This window comes from Melospiza melodia, chromosome 4 (genome assembly GCF_035770615.1).
Source record: "Melospiza melodia melodia isolate bMelMel2 chromosome 4, bMelMel2.pri, whole genome shotgun sequence".
Lineage (NCBI taxonomy): Eukaryota > Metazoa > Chordata > Aves > Passeriformes > Passerellidae > Melospiza > Melospiza melodia.
In genome coordinates, this window is record NC_086197.1 from 75,450,634 (window position 1) to 75,473,312 (window position 22,679).

The following is a 22,679-nucleotide window of genomic DNA, read 5'->3' on the forward strand; positions in this document are numbered from 1 at the left end:
CACTTGGGAATATCAGCAGTGTGAAGGAGATTATTATTCTGTTCCATCCATAAGGACCAGCAAGGCTCTGAACAGTAGAAGTTTAGAATTTTCCTGGCCAGGGAGCTGGGCTCTAATGCTGCAAATGGCTGTCTAAAATACCCACTTGGCTTCCCTCTATTTCCTGTGGGGTGCAATTGATTTTGCCTTTCACTGGAGAGTGAGAGTGTCTGGTGAGGAAACAGACATGGGCTTTCAAACTGTTCAAATGTATGATGGATCTTAATCATGGTATTATGACAGGTTAAGGGTTTAAGCCTGCACAGCTTGGAGATGATGAAGCTGCCTGGGGATTGCAACTCACTGCAGCATATTAGCACCTAAATCAGGGTTATGAGATTTTGGACCAGGAGAAAACTGAACAAAAAAAAGCAAGAGCAGAATGCCCTGTAGATTAAAGCAAACAGTTTCATACATTTCTGCTCTTGGAGGTTGAGGATTGTTGATTGATTTCTTCATCTCCAGAGAAAGGGATAAGGGGTTTCCCTGTTTTACTTTAGAGGGGAATAATATCACCTGTGCAGGATTCTCTCCTTTAGGCTGTGTCTGCAGTTCCTGTGACAGGGAACACAGCAGCTGCAGGGTTCATTGCAGTACTCTTACAGACACACTCCCAGGGGAAAGCAAGGGCCTTCACAGCCACAGTCAGGGCTGGGATGAAGCACGTGGTGTTTCCACCAGGTCAAAGGGGGCTGCTACAGCAGACACTGCTTAGACTGATGCCTGCATTGCTGTGTTTTTAGTGAGCACAGCTAAGCTGTTAAGCCACCCAAAAAGCTGTGTGAGCTGATATCTGTGTGTGAGTTTGGGCTCTCACACAAAGCATAGAGTGGGGAGCTCTTCTTGTCACAAATTTCTCTGCCTTACCTGGGTGCCTTCCTGGGCTTTGCATCCTTGGTGTCAGAGTTTCTTCCATTTGGCACCCAGAACACCCATATGGTTCAATTGATTTTTTAACTGGGGGGCTGGTTACCAAAGGGCAAATTTATAGCAGATAACAACTGTGATATTTTTCAGCATGGTTTTAACAGTAGGTCCGGTGCACTCTGTGGGTATCTATTTCCAGTTAAGTGTTTTGGGAAATTAATCCCCTCTGAGCTCTGTGGTAGCTCACACAAAGACATGAGAGGTCCAGAGGAAAACATGTTTAGGATTCATCTCCTCAGAAGCAGCACTGGATAACTAGATGTACACTTTTTCACTTGACCAGGGAGAGCACATCAGGCAGCCTCATCACTGGATGGAGTATTTGATTTCAGTCTGGACAGGTGCTGTCTGTAAAAGGAGCTGAGGAGAGAACAATTTCAGGCTGAGCACAACTAGTTCGGGGATATAACACTTTTGCAGTAGTAGTTAGAACATGGTGTAGAAAAGGGAAAGGGGGAAAAAGAAGGTATTTCTTCTTCTCTGCATTAGCATCATGACAGCTAGGAAGAAGGCACAGACCATCTTCAAATAAATGCAGAATTCAGGGTTAAGCCCCATGCCATATTCATATGGCAGGAAAGGCATCATTGAATAATAGGCTTAATCATAGGAATTTGCTTTTTTGGCAAAAGGAGGAGTTTGAACCTGTGGATCTGAGGCTGGGCAACCATTTTTACGTGGTAAGTGGGGTTGGGACTTGTGACACATTTTCCTAAGTAATTTTTTATTATCTACATGTGAAAGTGTCATGAAGGTGCAGTCATGAGTGATGTGTCCCAAATTGGATTGGAGAGGCTAATCTGACCCTTTGCTACAGTCTGAAAAGTGTAGGAATATAAGAGAAAAAGTGGATAGCAGAGGCTATTCAGAGCAATAGACATGTCTTGAAGGCTGTAGCAGTTATTCAAAGCAGCCATCAATATGTCATTTTCAGTTATTTTGAGAAAATGCAAACTACCCCAAAGCCCCTCCTAAAATATTTGGTGATCCCTTATGCACACTTGTACAGAGGTGCAGTGCTGGTATTAAGGATGCCTTAGCAGGCAGCCAAAGAGGAGCACTGGGAGGTCCCGGAGGCCCAGTGTTGTGCTGCAAACAAAGTACAGCAGAGGAAGATTGGCAGACATTAGAGAATTACTGTCTGAGCTAACATCAATGGAGGCTTTGATGCAAGCCTCTTTCAGGGAATTACAATAAAAGGTAGAGTGACTGAAGTTGAGGCAGGCTTAAACAGGCATTCAGATACAGTTACCGATAGAGATAAGAGACTTCGGGATCTTGAAAGCAAAGACCTGAAAAATAGATAATTTGGGGAACTGAGGGAGAAGAAATAACACTGGGTTGAAAGAAATCCCAGACCTGACTGACATAAAGAAGGAGGAACTCTTCAAAAAAGTGTTAAATACCTGAAAAAGGAATTTTGGAGCGAGAGAGATTCTGGATATGTGTGGGTGGGATACCTCATACACACGGCAGAGAGCTACGGGCAGGAATGATTAAAAATTATAATCCCACTTAGATTCTATGACAAATGAGCACAGAGTTCATCAGAGTAAGAGGGCAAGCGTTGATTAGAGAAATAGGATGCCCAGGACTTGAGTGACACAAAGTGGCAAGTCCAAAGAGCCAGGACACTGAACTTGAAGCTTCCCATGGAAGGTAGGGGAGCTGAGGGCCATGCTGCAGTCCTGGGCCATGAGCTCCCTACCTGTGTTTTACCTGGGAGCTCACAGCCAGCTCTTCAGGACAGACACACACTTGTTCTTTTTGATAGCACCAAGCATGGCTCACTTCTTCATGCAAAAGTGTGACAGCTGAGAGTAGAGAAAGAGGAAGACATCATGTCCAACCATATCTGCCCACAAATGAGGAGACCTGAGGTATTTCTATCTCACTTTTCCCAACCCAGAAGCACCATTCCCAGCACTGCTTTTCAATTTTCTATTAAAAAGTCATGGTCCCAGGAACAGTGATTAAAGTGTTAGCCCCTTCACTCCTGAACAAGTGCAGGTAATTTTAGGATACAGGTGTGTTCCTTCTTCATCCTTTTCTCTGGCTCCATAAATCCTGAGATTTGAAGGAGAGCCGAATCCCCTTGGACAGAAGGAAAAGTTGCGCAGGTTTCCCTTTTCCTCTGAGAATATGACAGCCATTAGGTCAAGACACACTAAGATCTATTGCATTTCTGACAGAAAATAAGGTTTGGAACATTTCTCTTTTATGAAACATGTAATTCTGTTGCTATGAGAATATCTGCTTCTAAGGGTCTGGGCAGTGAGACATCTGGCTTACATGCCTATAATAATTTACACCAATGTAAATAATTTTAAAAATACTTTAGTTGACCCAAGGGATACTTACACAGAGACTACTTGAATTGCAGTATTGTGTTGTTTTCAGTAAGTTCTTTCTAGGTTTAGGAAGAGTTTTGGATTTTAGCAGCTTAAAATCCTTCCTGATCCTAACTGTTCCATTACCACCCTCCGCCTTCAGTAAAACTGAATAAATCACCATTTCCGGCACTTAAAGGGGTGCTTTGATGGGTGTTAAACAGGGCATACCACAGAGGTGTAAGCACAAAGTGTATTTAATTTGCAATTAGTTATTCCTATCTAACCAAAACTGATGGATAAAGTAGTTTCAAAAGCTCACACTGTACACTAAGATAAACAGCTGATATTGAAGTAGTTCAGACCCCCGGTAAAAAACAGCTAAGAGAGTTTAACAGAAATAAATGTGAAGGAATATGTGAGGAAATCATAGATGGCTAAAAAGAGCAGGACAAAGAGCCTTACAGAAGCATTATACAGGGTAAGGGGTTGACTTGCAGCTCTGTTAAGTTTCCTGGCATCCCAGCAAATTTCAAAATCAATAGAAGCCTATCTTTAACTGACTTGAAACCTAACGACAAATTTGATTTTGCCTCTCAAAGCCCTGTCTACTTGTTCTATATTGACACTGAGATATTCACCAAGTCACTAATGGCTGATAGGCTGGACTCTGCCTGATTAGTTAGTGCAAAGCAGAGAAGCTGTGTCCAAGGGCACTAATCAGTAGGTAATATACAAAGAACTGCAATTGTATAAAAAGTATGCCATTGCACAGTGATGCAAAGGAAGTCCTAAAAGGACCTGAATTAAGTGATTTAGAGAGGAGTCTTGGATTGCATGGATAATGGGAAAGCATCACAAATATTAGATCAATACATATGGTTCCATTATAAAGCTCCTTTGACTGGAGTCAAAGTTAACCACAATTCTTTGCACTTTCAGCATATATTTCTTTTCTGTGAAAGTCTTGTCACTTTTGCAGAAGTTAGCATAAAAATTCCATCTTGCAGGTACAATATATAGAAGGTTTGGAGAATGAAGTTACACAAAATATAAATTACATTTTAATGATGATTGCTGACCCACTTCTTTGCAGGCTACTGTAATGAAAGAAATTAGGAAAGAATTCATGAAGTTATAGAAAATCCAAGGCATAGTCAATTAAACCAAACTTCTAGCATTAGTATTTCAAACAAGTAAGGCTACTCACAAATCATTATATGACAAATGTGAACTCAGTGAGAAAAATCTTAATCAACTCCTAAGGAATTTCTAGCATCTGCCTCCTGGGAAAAAGATACAATGCAAATTACATTCCTATACCAGAAAAAAAGTGGAAAAGATTTAATACAAAGGAACATGCCAATAATACTGTGAACTGCTAGAAAGAAATAAATGAATCTTCTCACCATGGATATTACTTCAGACATTTCTACTGTCTCTCCTTATTCACTTGCAGAGGACTTGTAGTCCTCCATTTTAGCTATCATTCAAGCAGAGGAGTATGCCATCTTCAAATCAAGTATTTAATGTAGAGCAGAACTGAGAAGAAGATCAAAAGTATTTGGAGCATTAATCCTTCACCTGTAAGTGCAGCTGGATGATAACATGTCCCTGTGGAAAGGACCCTGGTACCAGTCAGCCCAGGCAATTTATACATCTGTTCCTGTATCAGCTAATACTTCAACAGATCAAAAGTGCTAGAAGGCACTCCTAAACATGACAATCCTTTTTTCCATTTATGTCATCAATGCCAGTAAAGAGTAATTAAGTATGGATGTAGCTGGGCTCCAAACATCTCCTCAGTGAGTCCTGGAGGGCAGGCCAAAAAACAGTATGGAAATATTTGGACTATTTTGTGTGTAATCGATAAAATCAAGACCAGAACAAAACAACAAAAAAGACAAATACTTAAGACTTTGTAAAGAGACCAATGTTTTCCAAGCAGGTACACTGCTGTACCTCCAAAATGAGAGGCAGATGGGCACAAAGCCAAGCTGTCCATGCAGCACTTCTAAAGACAGCATGTCTCATGCCTGCAGTCTGACCCATGAGCTCACCAATTATCAGGACTCACAAAAACAAGCAGAGAAACAAGCAGCCTTGTCTTGGATCAAGAGTGCTCCCTGGACACCACTGCTCCTATTGTCACATGTGGCTGCAGAAACATTTGAGTGGGGAGGGTACACAGCCCTCTGTGCTTCACACATGTCTTTTCCTTGTCCTAATGAACAGAATATTTACTGTTCCCATCTGCATGAGGGGACGAGGAGAGCTGAATCACAAGAGGCATTTCACTGTGTCTGGCAGCAAGGGTGGTGGGCCTGGTTTCAACTACAAAGTTATTTGATGTGGACTGAAAACAGAGAACCTCACACTTTTGTGATGGGAGTCAGCCACCGAGTGCTGCTACACCAGAGAGGACAGTATCCCTTCCTCCCTTCCATCCTGAGGCTGCTGCCAGCTTGATGACAGGAGCAGTGGCTTTGGGAGAGCTGTTGAGGCAGGAACCACAGTCCCTTAGGCAAAAGCACCAGCTGGCCCTGGGAGTGGGGAGACATCTTGATCCATCTCTGTCCCTGTGCAACTGGAAGGGAAAGTGTCACCTTTAAGACACACTCTCTAGTCAGTCTTTCCTCTTAACTATTTGAGACACATCTTTCCATCCTAAAATTGAGGTTGTGCAATATTTACAGTCCCCATGTAGATCTGGCTGTAAAACTGTTGCTTTCTGGGTAGTGAAATTCTACCAAATCTTTAGCACAAGTACAAGCAGCTCAGCATTGTTTTCCCATTTGCAGACAGGCTGAAACTGCACTTCTTTCATGCCATTTAAGGTGTTAACCAAATAAGCTTTTTACTGGCTTATCTTTAAAGCCAAAGCATTCACAACAAGTTCTGAATCCTGAATCTCAAATAATTTCTCAGGGCTTCCTTCATGCCCCAAATCTCAAATTACCTTCTAGCCAGCATAACTGCTGTCATTGAGCCTGATAATTTTTTCACTCTCAGCTCTTCATTTCCCTTACATTTCAGAAGCAGTGCAGAAATGCAGGTGCAGGGTAAAACAAGCTTAATTTACTGTGGCAAATAATGCAAGAGATATCTTTCATGGATTATTCATTTTATACATTTATTATTGCAGTTGAATGCAATAATAATCTCATTCTTTAAAATTCACCTGAAGCTGCAGTATTTGCAGTTTGCTGTGTTAGAAAGTCAGAGAATCCAGGGCACTTACTGCATAATTTAAGCCTCTTTGTCACAAATTGGACAGGTTCTTACCCATTGGAATTATGGGGAAACAGATAATTAGCAAGATCTATGGTAACTTCAAGGTGGTTACTGGATGGGAGCTAACTTCTAGCAGATGCTACAGAGAGGGGCAGTGAAAACCTAATTAGTATTCAAAATATTTTAACCAAGGGATGTCACAGACAGTCTGGGCAAGAAGGGGATCTTACTCTTCCATCTAACTGTAAAGCTACATAAAATAGCCATGAAAAAGATAATAGGCTATATTCTACACAAAAGAAGACAGCCATTGAATAAATAAGACACTTAATTGTACATGCATCTTTCAGCGTTGGAGAGTCTCTCTTTAACTTATCTGCATCCCACAAGCCTGTTTTGGGGACTGAAATTATGATGAGTTAATGGATCAGTTTTATTCATATCAAAGCCAGAAAACAGCAGAAAATAAATTTTATCCATACATGGATACAGGAGAAATGGTATCATGGTTAAAGTGATGGTTAATGTAACACGACAATTAATGTTAAAGATAACAAAAGAAGGATTTCTGATGTTACAATGTGAAGACAGAGCAGAAGAAAATCCTACAAGAATAAGCATTAGAGACCTGGATGACTCCTTCTTTTCTCATGGCTACCCCAAGGTGCCCTCTTTTGTTTGCATTGATACAATAACATTATGTGAGCCAGATAATCTGGGTTAGCAGTTACAGACTAGTACACAGTTTAAGACGATAATTATCTGACATTTTGCTACAAGTAGAGAAGGGATGAAAGGTTAGACTCAGTTTGACCATACAGTTGGCCTGAAGAGATTTGCAGGGATACTTTCATTAGTATGGTAATATTTGTATCAGCAGATAGTCCAAGGCATAGAGTGCTATTACAAGTTAGCTGAAGCATGTGACTGGGAAAAGCCAGCTTAGATTCACTATGGGCAAATCACACCTAACAAACCTGATTGCCTTCTAGGGCAAAGTAACCTGCTTGGTTGGTGTGGAGCAAGTGGTGAACATTGCCAGTAAAGAGTAATTAAGTATGAATGTCTACCTGGATTTTTCTGATGCTTTGGATGCTGTTTCCCACAGTCTCCTCCTGAAGACGCCGATACATGAGGCTCTAGATAAGTGGTCTGTGCAGTGGATGGGGAACTGGCTGCCAGGCTGTACCCAGAGGATAGTGGTAAATGTTTCAAACTGGCAACCTGCCACAAGCTGGTTCTCTCAGGGACTGATATTGTGCCTGACACTGTTTCAGATTTTCATATGTGACACCAAACTGAGTGGAAAGTGGACACTTCAGAAGGGGGAGTCAACCTGCAGAAAGATCTGGATGGACTGGAAGACTGGGCTAACAAAAACATTATGAAGTCCAACAAGTGTAAGGTCTTGCACCTGGGAAAATATAATCCATGACTGCAGCACAAGCTGGGATCTACCCAGCTGAGGAGCAGCCCAGTGGGGCTGCATCAAGGGCATTGCCAGCCCTTATGACATTATAAAAAAGTCATTATCCCACTCTACTTAATGCTTGTCAGGCCATATCAGGAATACCATGTTCAATTTCGGTCTGTGCTACACAAGAAGATGTGGACAGGCTGAAAGCCATCCAGAGAAGAGGATGGAAAAGGACTGCAAAGCTTGGTGTGAGGAGAAGCTGAGCCTCAAGAGGGCCTCAAGAAGAGAAGGCTTAAAGGAGATCTTAGCACTATGTTCCAGTATTTAAAGGATGGCTATAGAAAAGATAGAGACCCTGTTTTCCAAGGAATCACATGGAAAAGATGAGGGGTAATGGGTTACTTCTGGGGACATTCCAGCAAGGAACATGTCAGAGACTGAAAAGGTTCATGCCTTAAATATTGTTATAAAGGATTTTGGCTCATTGTAACAAAACTGTATAAAGAGGTTACAATCACCATGGCCCAACCCTCTGGAGACTGGAACTTTCGATTGTGAGTTAAACTGCCTCGAGAAGATAAAGGGAACACTATTGTTCAATCATCTGTCTAGAGAGAAGTAAACAAGGCTGAGGGAAAGGAATGCATCCACAAGAAAGCCAGACCCAGCAGAAAATCATCCCTGGCTGGGGTTGTGGTGGGGTAGGCCATTCCCGCAGAGGCCAGGTTAGCACTCATCCTCCCTTACACAAACTGGCTCATCTATGAAACCCCCAACCCCAGGAAGGCTACATCCATGTGAGAAGTGACATTCATGTGAGAAGTGACATTCAAGTGAGAAGCAGATGACAGATGAGGGGGTGTCATCATCCATCAAACACGCCCTGAAGTGCTCCCCAGACTTACTCCTGAGGCCTTGCTCCACAGGACTGCAAGTGATGCAATGATGCTACAGATCCAGGGGCTGCTGCCAGGGACGGTATCAAACTTGCCCCCCTCCATCCCCCCTACAGGAGAGGTACCTGGGCGTTCCTATCTGGCCTTAATATATATTAATCAATTGCATTCTTTGTTTTTTGGGGTACCCTCACCACCAAGGAGACCAGCTGGAGAGGATTAGGACACCCAGGTGGGATCCACAGAGTGGTGATATTTTCTTTAATCTGTCTCTGTCACTATCTTTCTGTTCCCCCTTCCTCTTTTCTGTTTCTTTCTCTTTCCTTTTTCTCTCTGTTGCTCTCTCTCTCTCATTATTTACTATTAAATAAGATCTGTACTTTGGCTATGGCCTCATTTGCACCTTAATTTGGGCAGAGGCATTTCTAATAATTTTAAGAACTGGACTGTAACAGCGCAAGAGGAACATTTTTCACAATGAGGATAGACAGGCATTGGAATAACCTCCCCAGGGAAGTGGTAGATTCATCTGGACAGACTGTTGGGCCATCTTGTCTAGACTGTGTTTTTTGCCAAGAAAGGTTGGAGCAGACGATCCTTGAGGTCCCTTCCAAGCTGGTATTCTATGATCCTGTGAAAGGCCATGCCTGCTCTCCACTTGCTGTAATCAAGGTCCAGGATCCATGAGGAGCTGCTAGAACAACAAAGGCTGAATTGTCCTAATTTTCTTGCTCCTACAGGAATGCTTCCAAATGAAACTGTTTCTAGCAACAGGCAACATCTAAAAGTGAAGGACCATATTCAATCCAAAATTATAGCCAGTTAAATATTGGTGTGGTGTATTTTTTCAAGAAAAAGCTATTCCCCCAAGGCTATAGGGGAAAAAGGAGTGGGCTATGTTCCCATACCACTGCCCATACTGTCACATACTAATCTTAGCTTGCATGTTATAATTTGTTTACTCAACATCATCAAAATTCTGATTTAGATTACAGTAATGTAATTTTGGACTTCAAGATCATCATGTTCCCCTGCTTCAGGCCAAAGACAAAGAACATTTGGTTCCAAATCACTAATAGCTTTTGCTCAAAGGTCTGGCATAAAACAAATAAATATGCCAGAATGGCATTTATTTCCTGCTTGTATACAACAAATAAAGCCTCACTTGTTTAAAAGGAAACTTCATTAAAAATCTTCTAAAGCTTTCTTGTGAAGCTACACACAGTGACCTCAGGCAAAGGTAGACCAACCATAGATAATTGAGTTCACAGATCTTGCAACAGATAAGACCTGCCAATTTTTAAATGTTTTTAGGCTAACTGCATTATTTACTCATTAGGAGTGGTTTGTATTTACAGAGATCACCATTCTGTGTGCACACATGGGGAACAATGGGGTCTGCTTACCCATCACCCCTCAGAGGCAGCTCTGCATCCCACTGCTCCCACAGGAGCAGGGTTGGGTGGGAAGGAGGGCAGAGGAGAGGGCACTGCCCTACTGCTGCAGTGGCATTGCTCGTTCCTCCATCTGCCCTTCAGCTTTGCCATCACTCTCCGCTAATAATGTAATAATTTTAATAATAATTGTAATAAGTGTAATCCTACACCTGTGAGGGGATTTTTTTCTTTTTAATATAAGGACTACATGGCACAGCCAAGGGAGCATTAAATTGAAGCAGCATTAGGAAGGCTGGTAGGTGGTAGCATGGGGACATGGACTCTAAGGCTTTCCTTCTATCAGTCGTAAAAGATCACTAAAGTTAACAAAACCCCAAATTTAAAATATTCTAATTCAGAAGACATTGCAAAGTGAATTTATTTTCAGTTTTATTGCCAGATGTGAAGGTAAATAAATCACTGGGCTGGAAGAAAGTGCCTGTATAGAGACCAAAATTGTGATGATTACATTTATTGTGGCCAAAGAGTACGGCAATCTGGACAAAACAGGTCTGGTATTTTTGAAGGAGTCAAAAGACAACGGAGTCAACTAGGAAAAATAATTTAGATTTCAAGAAGGTTTGTTATATAGCAAGATATCAATGAATTCACAGTCAAGAGAGAAGAAATTTTGTCCCTAGGTGCTTTTTTTTTGCAGGGGTGAATTGAAAGAAGCTACCACAAATGGGAGAAATCCAACAGAATGGAACAAAAGAGAACAGAAATAAACAGATAATAACCAATATATTTTGTGAAGTTAACATAATTGATAAGAGAGGCTAATAACGTGTCTCTGGGAAACATATAATGGGAAGCTTTTTAAAAGTATAGTAGGAACAAATGAAATCCCAGCAATAATTCAAACTCATAACTAGAAGTGATAATGCCGTGAATAATGAGACAGGAAAAGGAAATGAAGGAGTGTACAATAAATAAATCCCTGTTCTGTTTTTGAAATTAAACTAGAGGAATTTCTTTCACATGAAGATTATGAAGTTCTCAGTTAAGAGCTGAAAAAGATATTAAAAAAAATCCAACGCTTGTATGGGGGATAATTGCTTGTAATCAGCAGGCCTGAGCAACTTATAACTAAAGATTCCATCAAACTGATCTTGAAAGAGTTGTGAGATTATACAGGTGTCTCTAGCACAGGTAATCTTTAGGCAATCAGACCTAGACAAAATAGCAGTAAACCAAGACAGGATTAAGTTAATTATGACAAAAAATATGATTTTCTAATAATCTCAACTACATATGTAGGAATAATTAATTTTTTTGGTTTGGTTAAGCAGGCTTTTGTAAGGCATTTGTCTTATTCCTGCCTGCCACAATTAATGCCCCCACACAACATCAATGAAGTGTGCATTAAATGGATTAAAGTCACGCTAATAGACAGACCTGTGCAACTTGGCACCAATAATCATCTATGAATGTAGATGTTTTACAGAATCTTGTGTCATTCATTGGCACAGAAATAAACAAAAATGCCACCACTGACAAAATGTTGACTAACATAATGATTGGCTTGACCACCCCCAAAACAGGTGTAACAGAAAATATGAAATTACGAACAAAATACAAAAGGCAGATTTAAAGACTGTTAGAGGTACCACAATAACTGTGACTAAGTTTTTAAATCTACAGTCTCCTTGTTTTTTCATGTGCCTATTCCAAAGCACTACTCAGAATATATCATCCTCCATCCTAAGCAATGAACAAATTGTAAAGTGCTTGCTGTGTGCCCTCTGCTCCCCTTCCCAGGATAGGCAAAACAAAAAATTAAAAGGCAGCAGCCTGTTCTTTTTGAAGGTCTTCTGTGTGGGAGGCTAGAGGGCTGCTCTTTAAACCATTATCAGGATTCATTCCATCAATCAAGATAAGAGATGCAGGTACCCTGTCTCCCAGATAGGAAGACTCAATTCTGTAATTTCTCAGTAATTTCTTAGGTGCTACTTAAACCCCAACAAGCCAACATGGGATATCTAAAAGGTACATTCAAACTCTGTTGATTAAACTATCATGTAATTTGGTGAAGACTGCAAAAATTCCAGGGTCAGAAGGCAGGATAGCTGCATTGTGCTAACTTGATTGCAAGCTATGATGAGCCACTAGGAAAAATGGATGGGCAGTACAGATCAAGAACTAGAGCCCAGGACTGGCACATAGTACATCTTGAGTAAACTTGGGGTTTTTATCCTTCTTCCTTGCTCTCATATTTTGAAGGTGTTTGTGGTTTTTGTGTTTTTGTTTATATTTGTTTTTTTTTTTTTTGTTTGTTTGGTTTGGGTTTTTTGTTTGGGTTGGTTGGTTTGTTTTTGGGTTTTGTTTGTTTATTTGGTGGGGTTTTGTTTGTTTTGGTTTTGTTGGTTTAGTTTTGTTTGGTTTGGGGTTTTTTTGGTTTGATTTTGTCTGGTTGTTTTGGTTTTGGCTTTTTTTGCAGATGGAGGAGCTTCATAAGGACACTGGAATGGAGGATTTCTGTAGAGTTGGGAGCAGGGAGTTGTAGGTCTAAATGAGACACAGCAAGAATGATTTTAGCCCCATCTCCCACAGCCTAGTTTAGGCTGAGCTGCAGGTCCCCGTGGGAAAGGGAAGATGCCATCAGCTGCTGTGATCTCATTCCAGCTGTACTGGAAAAGAAAAACCAGCTGGGATGACCCTGGCTGCATGCCAGGCACCCACCAAAGCCTCTCTATTCCTCCTCTCCACAGCTGGACAGGGGAGAGAAAATATACCAGAGAGTTCATGGGTTGAGAGGAGGACAGGCAGAGATCACTCACCAAATAGCGTCAGCAGCAAAACAGACTCAAAATAGAGCCATTAATTGAATATATTATTAACAGAATCAGGATAATCAGGACAATGAAAAATAAAATAAGATCTCAAAACCACTTTTCTTCTGCCCTGCCCCTCTTCCCAACTCCCCCTCTTTCCCCAGCCTTGCAGGGAGACAGGGAGTGAGGGTTATGATCAGATGTCACTTGGTGCCATGGTTTAGTTGAGGTGCTAGGGCTGGGTTGGATTCTATGGTCTTGAAGATCTCTTCCAACCGAGTGATTCTGTGAATTCTGTGAATTCTGCAAATTCTTTATTCCAGTAAGATCTTTGACTAAGCCATACTAGTCATATGCAGCTATAAAATTCAAATGAGAGGTATAATGCATAAAATGTTCTGGCACATCTCTAATACTAAAAGTATATTGAACAAAGATACCAGAAACTCAGAAAAGTATAGGTGGTAGCATAGTGTTTCCACAAGCTTAACATCTAATTAAAAAATACAGTTTATGTAAAAATTTAAAGCAATAATCTTTCACTAACTCTCCCTCTCCACTAATATGTGGAATTCATCAATGGCTTTTAGAAACTGGCCAGCAAGAGGAAATGTTTTGCCTGTAGTAACATGTACTAAAAGCTCATACAACTTTAGCTGTCATGAACAAGTTCTAATTAAAAAGAAAATCAAAAAATGAGTAACACCTTACCTAAATGTCATCAGTTCAGAGTAACACATGCTATTGAATCAATCGGTCTCACTAACAAATGTTAATAAAATTAACTGTAGAATGACTCATACCAGTGAGACAGATGAGTGAGTGTCAATATATAAATTTTGAGGAAGAGGAAAGCAAAACCACATGAAGCCTAAGGATCCAATCCAGAAAAGTTTGAATTTTCTCTAAGTTTGCAGTCATTAAAGAGAACTGAAGAGGTTCATTTCTTGGCTAAAGTTAATTGCTGCAAAATGTAGCAGATGCCAAAATATCAATGGGTTTTCAAAGCAACTGGAAACATTAATGAAAGAGACCATTAATTAACCACAGCCCTGTCTCTGCTATTGAGGCTCAGGAAATTCAAGAAACTGAGGAAGCATCACTGGACTCTTCCCTTACTGTTATATTCCTGCTTTTACAAGATACAGGGGGAAATGAACACTCAGTGTAATCTAATAGAAGCAATCTGAAGTTCTTGTTATGTTTCCTATCTCCTCAGAGTATCTATGTAATATTTCAATGAATTGTACTTCTAAAAAAAGAAATGCAGATCAGGTGCCAGCTGAGATACCACAAGCTGTTTTCTGCTTTGCAAAGGGACAGGACTTTCTTCATAACTAATTGCACACCAAGCATGCAGCAAAGTAAGCTTCTTGGGAAGTAAGCCATCCAAGACAGTTTAACTGTATCAGGATTACATACTCCAGGGATTTAGCTGAAGCAGAAGGATTTGCATGGTATGAGAAATCTCTCAACAAAAACATTTTTTCTTTCATTCTTTCATGTGGTGTATGGTCCAGCAGCTGCTACTCAGTGTTTGGATTTTATTCAACAATCCAAATTATTGAAATACACTTAGTATTCTGAAAGCCAGCTACACTCTTCACAAGCTCTGAATAATTTTTTAAAGAGTAGTCTCTGAGGAAATGGTTATTCAGAAGGGTTAGGCAGTGGTCTTCTTCTGTTGTTGAAAAACCAAGAACTCATGAACAGATGAGGATGACACTCTTTTCAAAAAGTGACACAAGTATATATATTTGCTGAGAATATTTATGTAGGATAACATGAAGGGAACTTTGTCCCCACACCTTCAATGACATTTTATTACTTATTCTAAAATGTGTAGGCATGGCAAAGTTGGTCAATAGTGCTTGATGCATTGGCTTTCTTTGACAGGTCTGGATACCAGTATAATGTGGGCATCATTCACCTCCATTTGCTTTAGGTCATGTGTTGTTCTCCAGTTCATAGCTTCATAGAGCTGTGGAACAGCCTTTCTCCGGGAGAACTTTTGAAAAAAGAACACAGTAAAAAGGATTAGATGTAGCCATAAATATGATAAATGTCTTGCTAGAAACTACAGTAAATAGCAGTGATATCAGCCCAGAGATGAGTTCTGCAAACCTGAGTGGATAAATTATTCACCATGTGCTTGCTTCTCATGGACATCATTTCGCAGAACATCCTATGTCACAAGTCATTTGCACTCCAAATGCAGAATTCTTGTGTGTTGCTGCTTAACATTTCATCCCACTTACCTCATTCTCCAGACCTGCATTAAATGATGGGAAAAGAAATCAGATATGGTGCAAACTGTGCCTCCCACTCCTTTCTCTAGGACTTTGTCCAAAATCTTTTGACTTGTCCCTCTTGGGGTTTTTTCTCCCCTTTTGCAGTTGTTGTTGAGTTTTATTTGTTTGTTTTCTTTTGTCTAGTCTGGTCCAAGTTATGCCCACTGAGCTTCTCTGCACCACAATGCCCCAGAGTGCAATTCTGGATACTCAGCTTAGTGTTGAGTCCTTCAGCAATGTCCCAAGTGCTCAAACACAAAGTTTGTCCATATTTTGCACAGTGGCTCTGTTTTCACAGTACTCCAGGGACCCTCACTGAAAACCTACCCAGCAGGTATGTTCATGAATGAACTGCTCCCTGTCTGCACAGAGTTACACTATATGGACTTAGCTCTTATTAGAACTCAGCCCACCACTGGATACAAACTACACACAAAATTTCAAAATGTCCAGGTTCCATCAGAAATTACTCTTGCTATATTTTTCCAAAGTATGTGTCTTCTAAATAAAAACATCACATACTCATATACCATGGCTAAAGAAATGGGTTTTTTTTAAAGATCATTTGCCTGGCAGGAAGTATTCCAGAGAAGAAAAAAATGAAATAGAAGAGCAAGCCCCGATGATGAAACCTAACAAAACCTACCAATTTCAGGTGCTTGTGGAAAAAAAGTTGTAGCAGAAAAAAATAGCACTTTCTTTGACAGTGACAGCAAAGATTTGAAAATAGGAACAGAACATCTACTGACACGATGACTCTATTATAGACTCTGTGGGGATTTTTATCTCTAAGTTGCTTGCAGCAATACATCTCATTCAGCTCCTCAGCCTCACTGATGCACCAAGCTTGACCCTGTGTTTTGGAAATGTACTCGCTATCAGTCAAGCTTGTTTGCATTAGTGTATCCCACTTTTATTTATCATAGTAATATACTCCATTTATATTTATTGCATGCTGCCTCCTTTAGTTGAGCTTTGACCTGAGGTTGACCCAGATGTTTGTATATTGTGCATGCAGGTACTGTTGCTTTTGTGGCTAACATTGACTGAAGAGCAGACCTGCAAAGAGACCTGGGGCCAGGCTACGTGCAAAAACCCCCAGTAGAACAGACATATCAAATTGCACTTAAATCCTGCCAAATTATTTGCAACGTCTCAAAAAATATTTTTAAGCCTCAAGGCTTTTATAACAATTATTTAATGCAGAATGTGTATTTTTTCAACTGCTGCCTATAACAGATCTTAGTTCTCACTGTAGCATGAAAGTCATCACTAAAGCTATCTTGCTTCAGTGTTTCAAAGTAAAATGAGAAAGCTTCAGCCAGTAATGACAGTCTATAAACCCAGCAGGTTTTATTTGGCTCTGAAGCGTTATTTGGCTTTATTTGGCACCTAGCATACCTTCACTGATGTATAAATAAAGAAACCAGACATACTTTTGTGTTCATGGCATTAAACTACATGTGATCAAGCCGCGTTGGTGCTGGCTGACCCCTCTTGCTTGGCTTGTGATTCATTCCCTTATGTGAGAGCACTGGCCTGGAAAGATGTGTCACATTAAAGGAGAACAAGAAATGCTCCATGCCCATTCTCTCTTTTTGGAAAGATTTCATAGGATTTATTTTCTGGGAAGCCTGCCTCCTGCTTCTTCCAAACCATGGATATACAAGGACTATTGCTAGCAACCAAATCAGTGAGACGTAAGGAGTTACCAGCTGGCAGATGAGCTGTGCTGTCTATTTGCATAAATGTTCCTTGTCTGCTACAAGTGAGAAGTAAAATGTGTTAGCTAAAATAATGGAGGTGGTTAGTACTAGAAAGAAATGCTTTATTTCATCAACCCTTATCTCAGTGCTACTTACACAAAATAGCAACTGTGACCTTTGCAATGTTTTAAGCTAATGCTTTTTTGTTCCACATATGGATTAGGCGACATATACACATACATCAAGCCATTCCATCTCAATGACAAGTGGAAACCTATTGAAATTAACTATAGAGACTAAGCTGCTTGAGTCTCTAGAGCTCGGCTATCTTCTCATATCTGATATTTGGTTCAGCTTTTTGTGTCAAAAGTGACAAGAAAGAGGTAAGCTTTGAAATTAGGAGAACTGAAGTAATTTGAAAATTTGAACAGGATTTCCATGTACATAAACTGAATTGTTTATGGATTCAGGGACACAGGCAATGCAGCAGAGACTGGAGAACACAAACATGAGGTCATTTATTAAGCTCATTCTCATGAGCTACAATGTTGAGCATCAGCTTTTCCCCCCCTCTGTTTTCAGTTCTTTATCTTGGCCTTATCTGACCCCAGGAGGTTTGCTACTATAGGCTTGTAGATGGCTATTAGTAGATCTAAAGTGATTTTGTTATTTGATTTTCCATTCCTGTATATTTATCACTTTAATATATTTGTTTGCTAAGTCCTTTAAGAAACCAGTGCTTGGAAATATTAGTCAAAACAGGCTTGAGACTTCTCCCTCTGCACAATGGCTCATGTGGTATATGACTACAGCTACTGCAAGGACTTTAAGGCTTCACAAATGGACAGTATCTATAAAAGAAGTGGAAAGAAAAAGCAAATTCAACTACTACAGCACTTTTCTTAAGTGAAATCCTAAGGGCCAGATTCTATGTCACTCCACATTGTGTGCACTTCAGTTACACCACTGGAAATTGCAAAGCAGATGTAATTTGCTTCCAGCTCACAGTACAGCAACACTTTACTAGATACAGCTGTTAGGGGCCACTGAAGAATCTACCAGAGGGGTTATTTCCCTCCTGTAAAGATGTGAAATGGTCTCCTGAAAGAAATGGTACAAGCGTTATTGAATGGACTTTCTCTCATTAAATGAGCACTGGGAAAGGCTTGAAAAAATATAGCAGTCTGGTGACCTGGGAGTCTCCCCCAGCTCTAATTTCTGTGATCAAGGAGACGAAGGATAGAGAAGGAATTGAATTATGCCTGAGGCACAAGGATTCCTGGAGCTGATCACCTCTCCCAGGAAAATGTCAGTCTAAAAGGTTTTCCAATACTTCTCACTAGCAGTTTTGACATGTGAAATTCAGGTGTTTCTCTGAACTCTAGCTGATGTTATTGATAATATTTATTATCACAAATGTCAAGATACTGTCCCAGTTGCTTCATTATTGAACATTTCTTACGTGACCTTCCACACGATTATTAGTTTGCAGTGATTTGTGAAACTTCAGAGGGCCCAGCATGAGCGTCCTGTGGTGACAGGACAGTAAATGATTAGAAATCCTCTATCTCCACCAGCCATATGGTCAGCTATACAAGGACTTTAAATACAACTCTTTTGTTGTTGCTTTTACCCTGTTTTTTCTCTTTAATTTTTGACCCAAGCAGTTCAGGTTGAATGCTTGGGATGCCTTTCTCATAGGTTGTGGGGAGTTATATTTAGGTGTGTGCAACCTAGGGAACTCAGATATAGAAGGTTAGAAACCTACCTCTTCAGAAAGCCCTTTCAAACCAAAGGAGAAATATGATCTCTTTCATTGGCCCCTTGACTCCAGACAATACTACTCATACAGTGGTTGATTCCACTTTCTAAAGGTTCACACTTTGAAAATTCTGAGCAAACAACAAAGAAAGGGAAGGGAAAATGTTTCTTTCCGTGTCTTAAAATAGTATTTAACATTGTGGTAAAGAACTTGAGAATCTACTTCCCCTTATCTTTTCTTTGAGATGGTCATGTGCACTTCTTCAAAGCTGGTGCTGAAACCACTGTCCACCTTGCTAGCATTTAACTTAGCTTTGTTTCATTTGGGTTTCCATAACAAAACAAAACAGGAGCATTGGAGGAAAAACATATTTTGTGTATTTTAGGAAAACACCCTTAGTAATCTGAAATTTTTTAATCTTTGCTTTCCTCATGTCCCAGCTTTCCTCATGTCCCAGCGATCTGCTCTACTGTTGCTAACACTGTCTGGTTGTAACAGATATTTTCACCTGTCTTTTATGGGTTTTTCTCAGATCTGACAAATATCTTAGAATCAGGAAAAGCACAAAGAGACATCTATTACTTTATGGTACTTCCTTAATTTTATCTATTATCAAAGCTTCACTAACTATGTCTATATCTTTTTTGACAAGCTAATACAATCAACCCTGCTACTTTAGCTCATCTACTATCAAGATGGGAATATCATGTTCCAATGAAATTGTTAACCATTAATAGGCACAGTGCTGAAATATTAATCCATTTTGTCTCTCCAGGGCATTATAATCAACAGATCGAGTGGGACTTAAAATGTATGTGTGCAGATTGCCACAGTACACAGCACATCACACTGTGACTTAAAACATACTCTGAAGAGATCTCTCCTTTTCATATGTAATATGGAACTGGAATGAGAATTAGAGGCAGAATGTTTATCGATCTTTCCCAAGAAGATGAAAAAAAGATGTCTACTGCTACACCATCAACTGTTTTATTCTGCTACTCTGTAAGAAAAATAAGTTTTAAAGGAAATACTATAATGAACTTCCCACACATGAGTTAAATTGAAAAAACCTCCCACCAGCATGCATTATGCAGATTGCCTTATTCATGTCTGTCATATGCTTCTGCACAAACACCAGTCTTCTTGCCCTCAACTGTCTTGCCATTTGCCACCCTAGTCAGTAAAATAAATTCTAGTATAATGCACGAACCTTCAGTGAGCTTCCGCATTTCACAAAATCAGAATAGCAGCCATGCAAAAGGCTTTCTTTTCTTAAAGGACTAAAGCTACACTCTTGATACAGCCCAAAGGTGCTAGCTCTATCTCCAGTATTGTGTGTCTGCCATTAACTTTCACTCTGGGAGCCCCCTCCTAAGGTATAAACCAGAATCAGAATACCTGATATGTTAGCTAGATTATTTTGCTGATAGCTTTAATTTTGTTATAGAAGACAGTGGCTACTAACACATAGCTTTGACCATCGCTGTGTACCTCTAAGATGATTTTTGTTTTATTCTTTGCAAAAAGTGGATGAGGTGAATATCCTAGGGATAATAAACCAGAGATAGAAAAAGACACTCTCTTTCCAGCTTTCATTTGTGCAAATTATAAGGCAGCCAGATAATTCTGCAAAAAATGAGGTCAGTCATGAAGAACATCACAATTTAAATGGTTTTTTGTCTTTCCTTTTCCCGACCATGCCTTAGATATGTTTAGATACCATTATTTCTGGAATGTCCACAAACACAGCTCTGATAATTAAAAGAGATTTCTTGCCCTTAACTGCTCATTTTCACAGTGAGTGTGTTAACATGAAGCATTACCCAATTTTTAAGTCTAGATATTGATTATTTCAAGCTGTACACGGACTAATATTGTTTTCCTTGTGGACAGACTAATGTATTTGTCCACAACAAAGGACAAACAGATGTACATCTTTTCTTCAGAGCTCAGAGATTAATTTTAAGAAGGAAACTAGACAAAATGATTTGCACTGCTGTTAAGCAGTTTCTTTCTCTGTGTTCTTTCTTCTCCCACTGAGGGGACTAGTGATAACACAATACTTCCTTTTTTGCCACAAAAAAAGTAGGGAGCAGCTGTTTCCATGGAGGAGGAAACAGGAGCTTTGTAGAATAAAGAAAGCTTGTGCAATTTTATTAAAATCTGCACTTTACAACTGAAACATAATCTAAGTATGAAACCAGCTGATATGGCTATTTTGCTGGTTGTTAAAGAGTTTATACTACATTAAATTGACTCCCATGGGTTTAATTTTTCAGTGCTGTTACAATCACCAACCTCTCTTATTGAGAGGGTCAATAGGCACAATGTGAAGTCTTGTAAATCATTGCCTTGCTATTTTTGTAATATATAATGTGACCTTTTCACACACCTTAAAAATTATAAACCAGAGCACACACTGTATATCAAACAAATAAATCAGCTGCTATAAATGCAGTCTTTATTTTGGTTCTGGAAAGATTAATTCTACTGCATTTCATATGTTTTAGATTGTTTTTGGCTTCAGAGGCAAAATCTGCTTTTGTGCTCAGAAAGCAAAGACCCTGGACATAATCTATTTTAAAAGCTTAATAGAGAAAAAGTGACCCTGAAAGCACATTTTAAAGTTATTCCACTAAAAGCCTTAGAACTATAAATGTTAAATAAATTAAGTCATTATACTGAAAAAAAGAAAATCTGGTCAGTTGATAGAAACTTCTAAGTGAAATTTTGAGAAGGGAAAGACAAATGAGAATTAAGCATAACAGTGACCTGATAACCTATTTAGTGCTCCAGGGATGCTTTTTTTTTACAGGTGTATTTACCAGCCATGCTTCCCATGCAAACTGAAATTCTTGATGTGATATCTGGGAAAACTGAGTCACTGAAGAATATGTTTTACAACGGAAAACTGTAGTGTTATGAGGAAAAACTTGTTTAAACAGGAGACTGATTACTCAGCTGCCCAGAAAAACCAGATGTTTTTCCCCTCATATTCTTGTGCAGTTTCCTTCATGCCTTTTACCACCTGCATTAAAGGATAATGTTTCATGCCTACAGTCTTCTGCATCAGCCAATAGTGAGAAATAGATGTCCTTGGTCTTGCTTAGTATCCTAATCCAAAAGGTCCCAACTTTCCTAGTCCTCACAGTTTCTGTCTCTGCCAATGGAGGAAAAGGCACTGATCTGAGGCATTTGAATATGTAAGAAAGGGAAAATATCAGAACTAAGGTGATACAGCTTTTTAGAAGAAAGAGCTGCAAAAGTTCTGAGACCTATGAGGTTTTGTGTTCCTGCTGTGCCAAGTCCAACCAGCAGAAGATGTTTCTCAAACACCCCTCAGCCACAATGAAGTGACTAGCTTTGGGCACAGGCAATTTGAATGGAGGAAAGGAGAAAATGTCTTCATTGAACAGATGTCCTACACAATGCTAGCAAATCCCATGTGGTGGAGCTAAACCAATGATGAGATGCCCCTTGAATTTCAGCTGGTGAGTGCTCTACAAAGGCTTCACAGCTGCATTCCTATGATGTACACATCATCCTGCTATTGACTTTGCTGAAGAAGTTTAATATGACATTTTGCCTGGTTCCTATTTACATGTTTTTATCTATTTTATCATGTCTTCATCACCTTATTGTTCTGATGACCCTTTTGTTCTTCACTCCTCTATTTCCTCAAGCCAAGATTTTTAGAGTATTCATTGTTAAAATAAACATTCATGAGGAAAAACTTATTTAAACAGGAGACTGATTACTCAGCTGCCCAGAAAAACCAGATGTTTTTCCCTCATATTCTTGTGCAGTTTCCTTCATGCTCACAGCAGTCTTCAAGGACTCGGAGAGACACTGCTCTGACTGAAA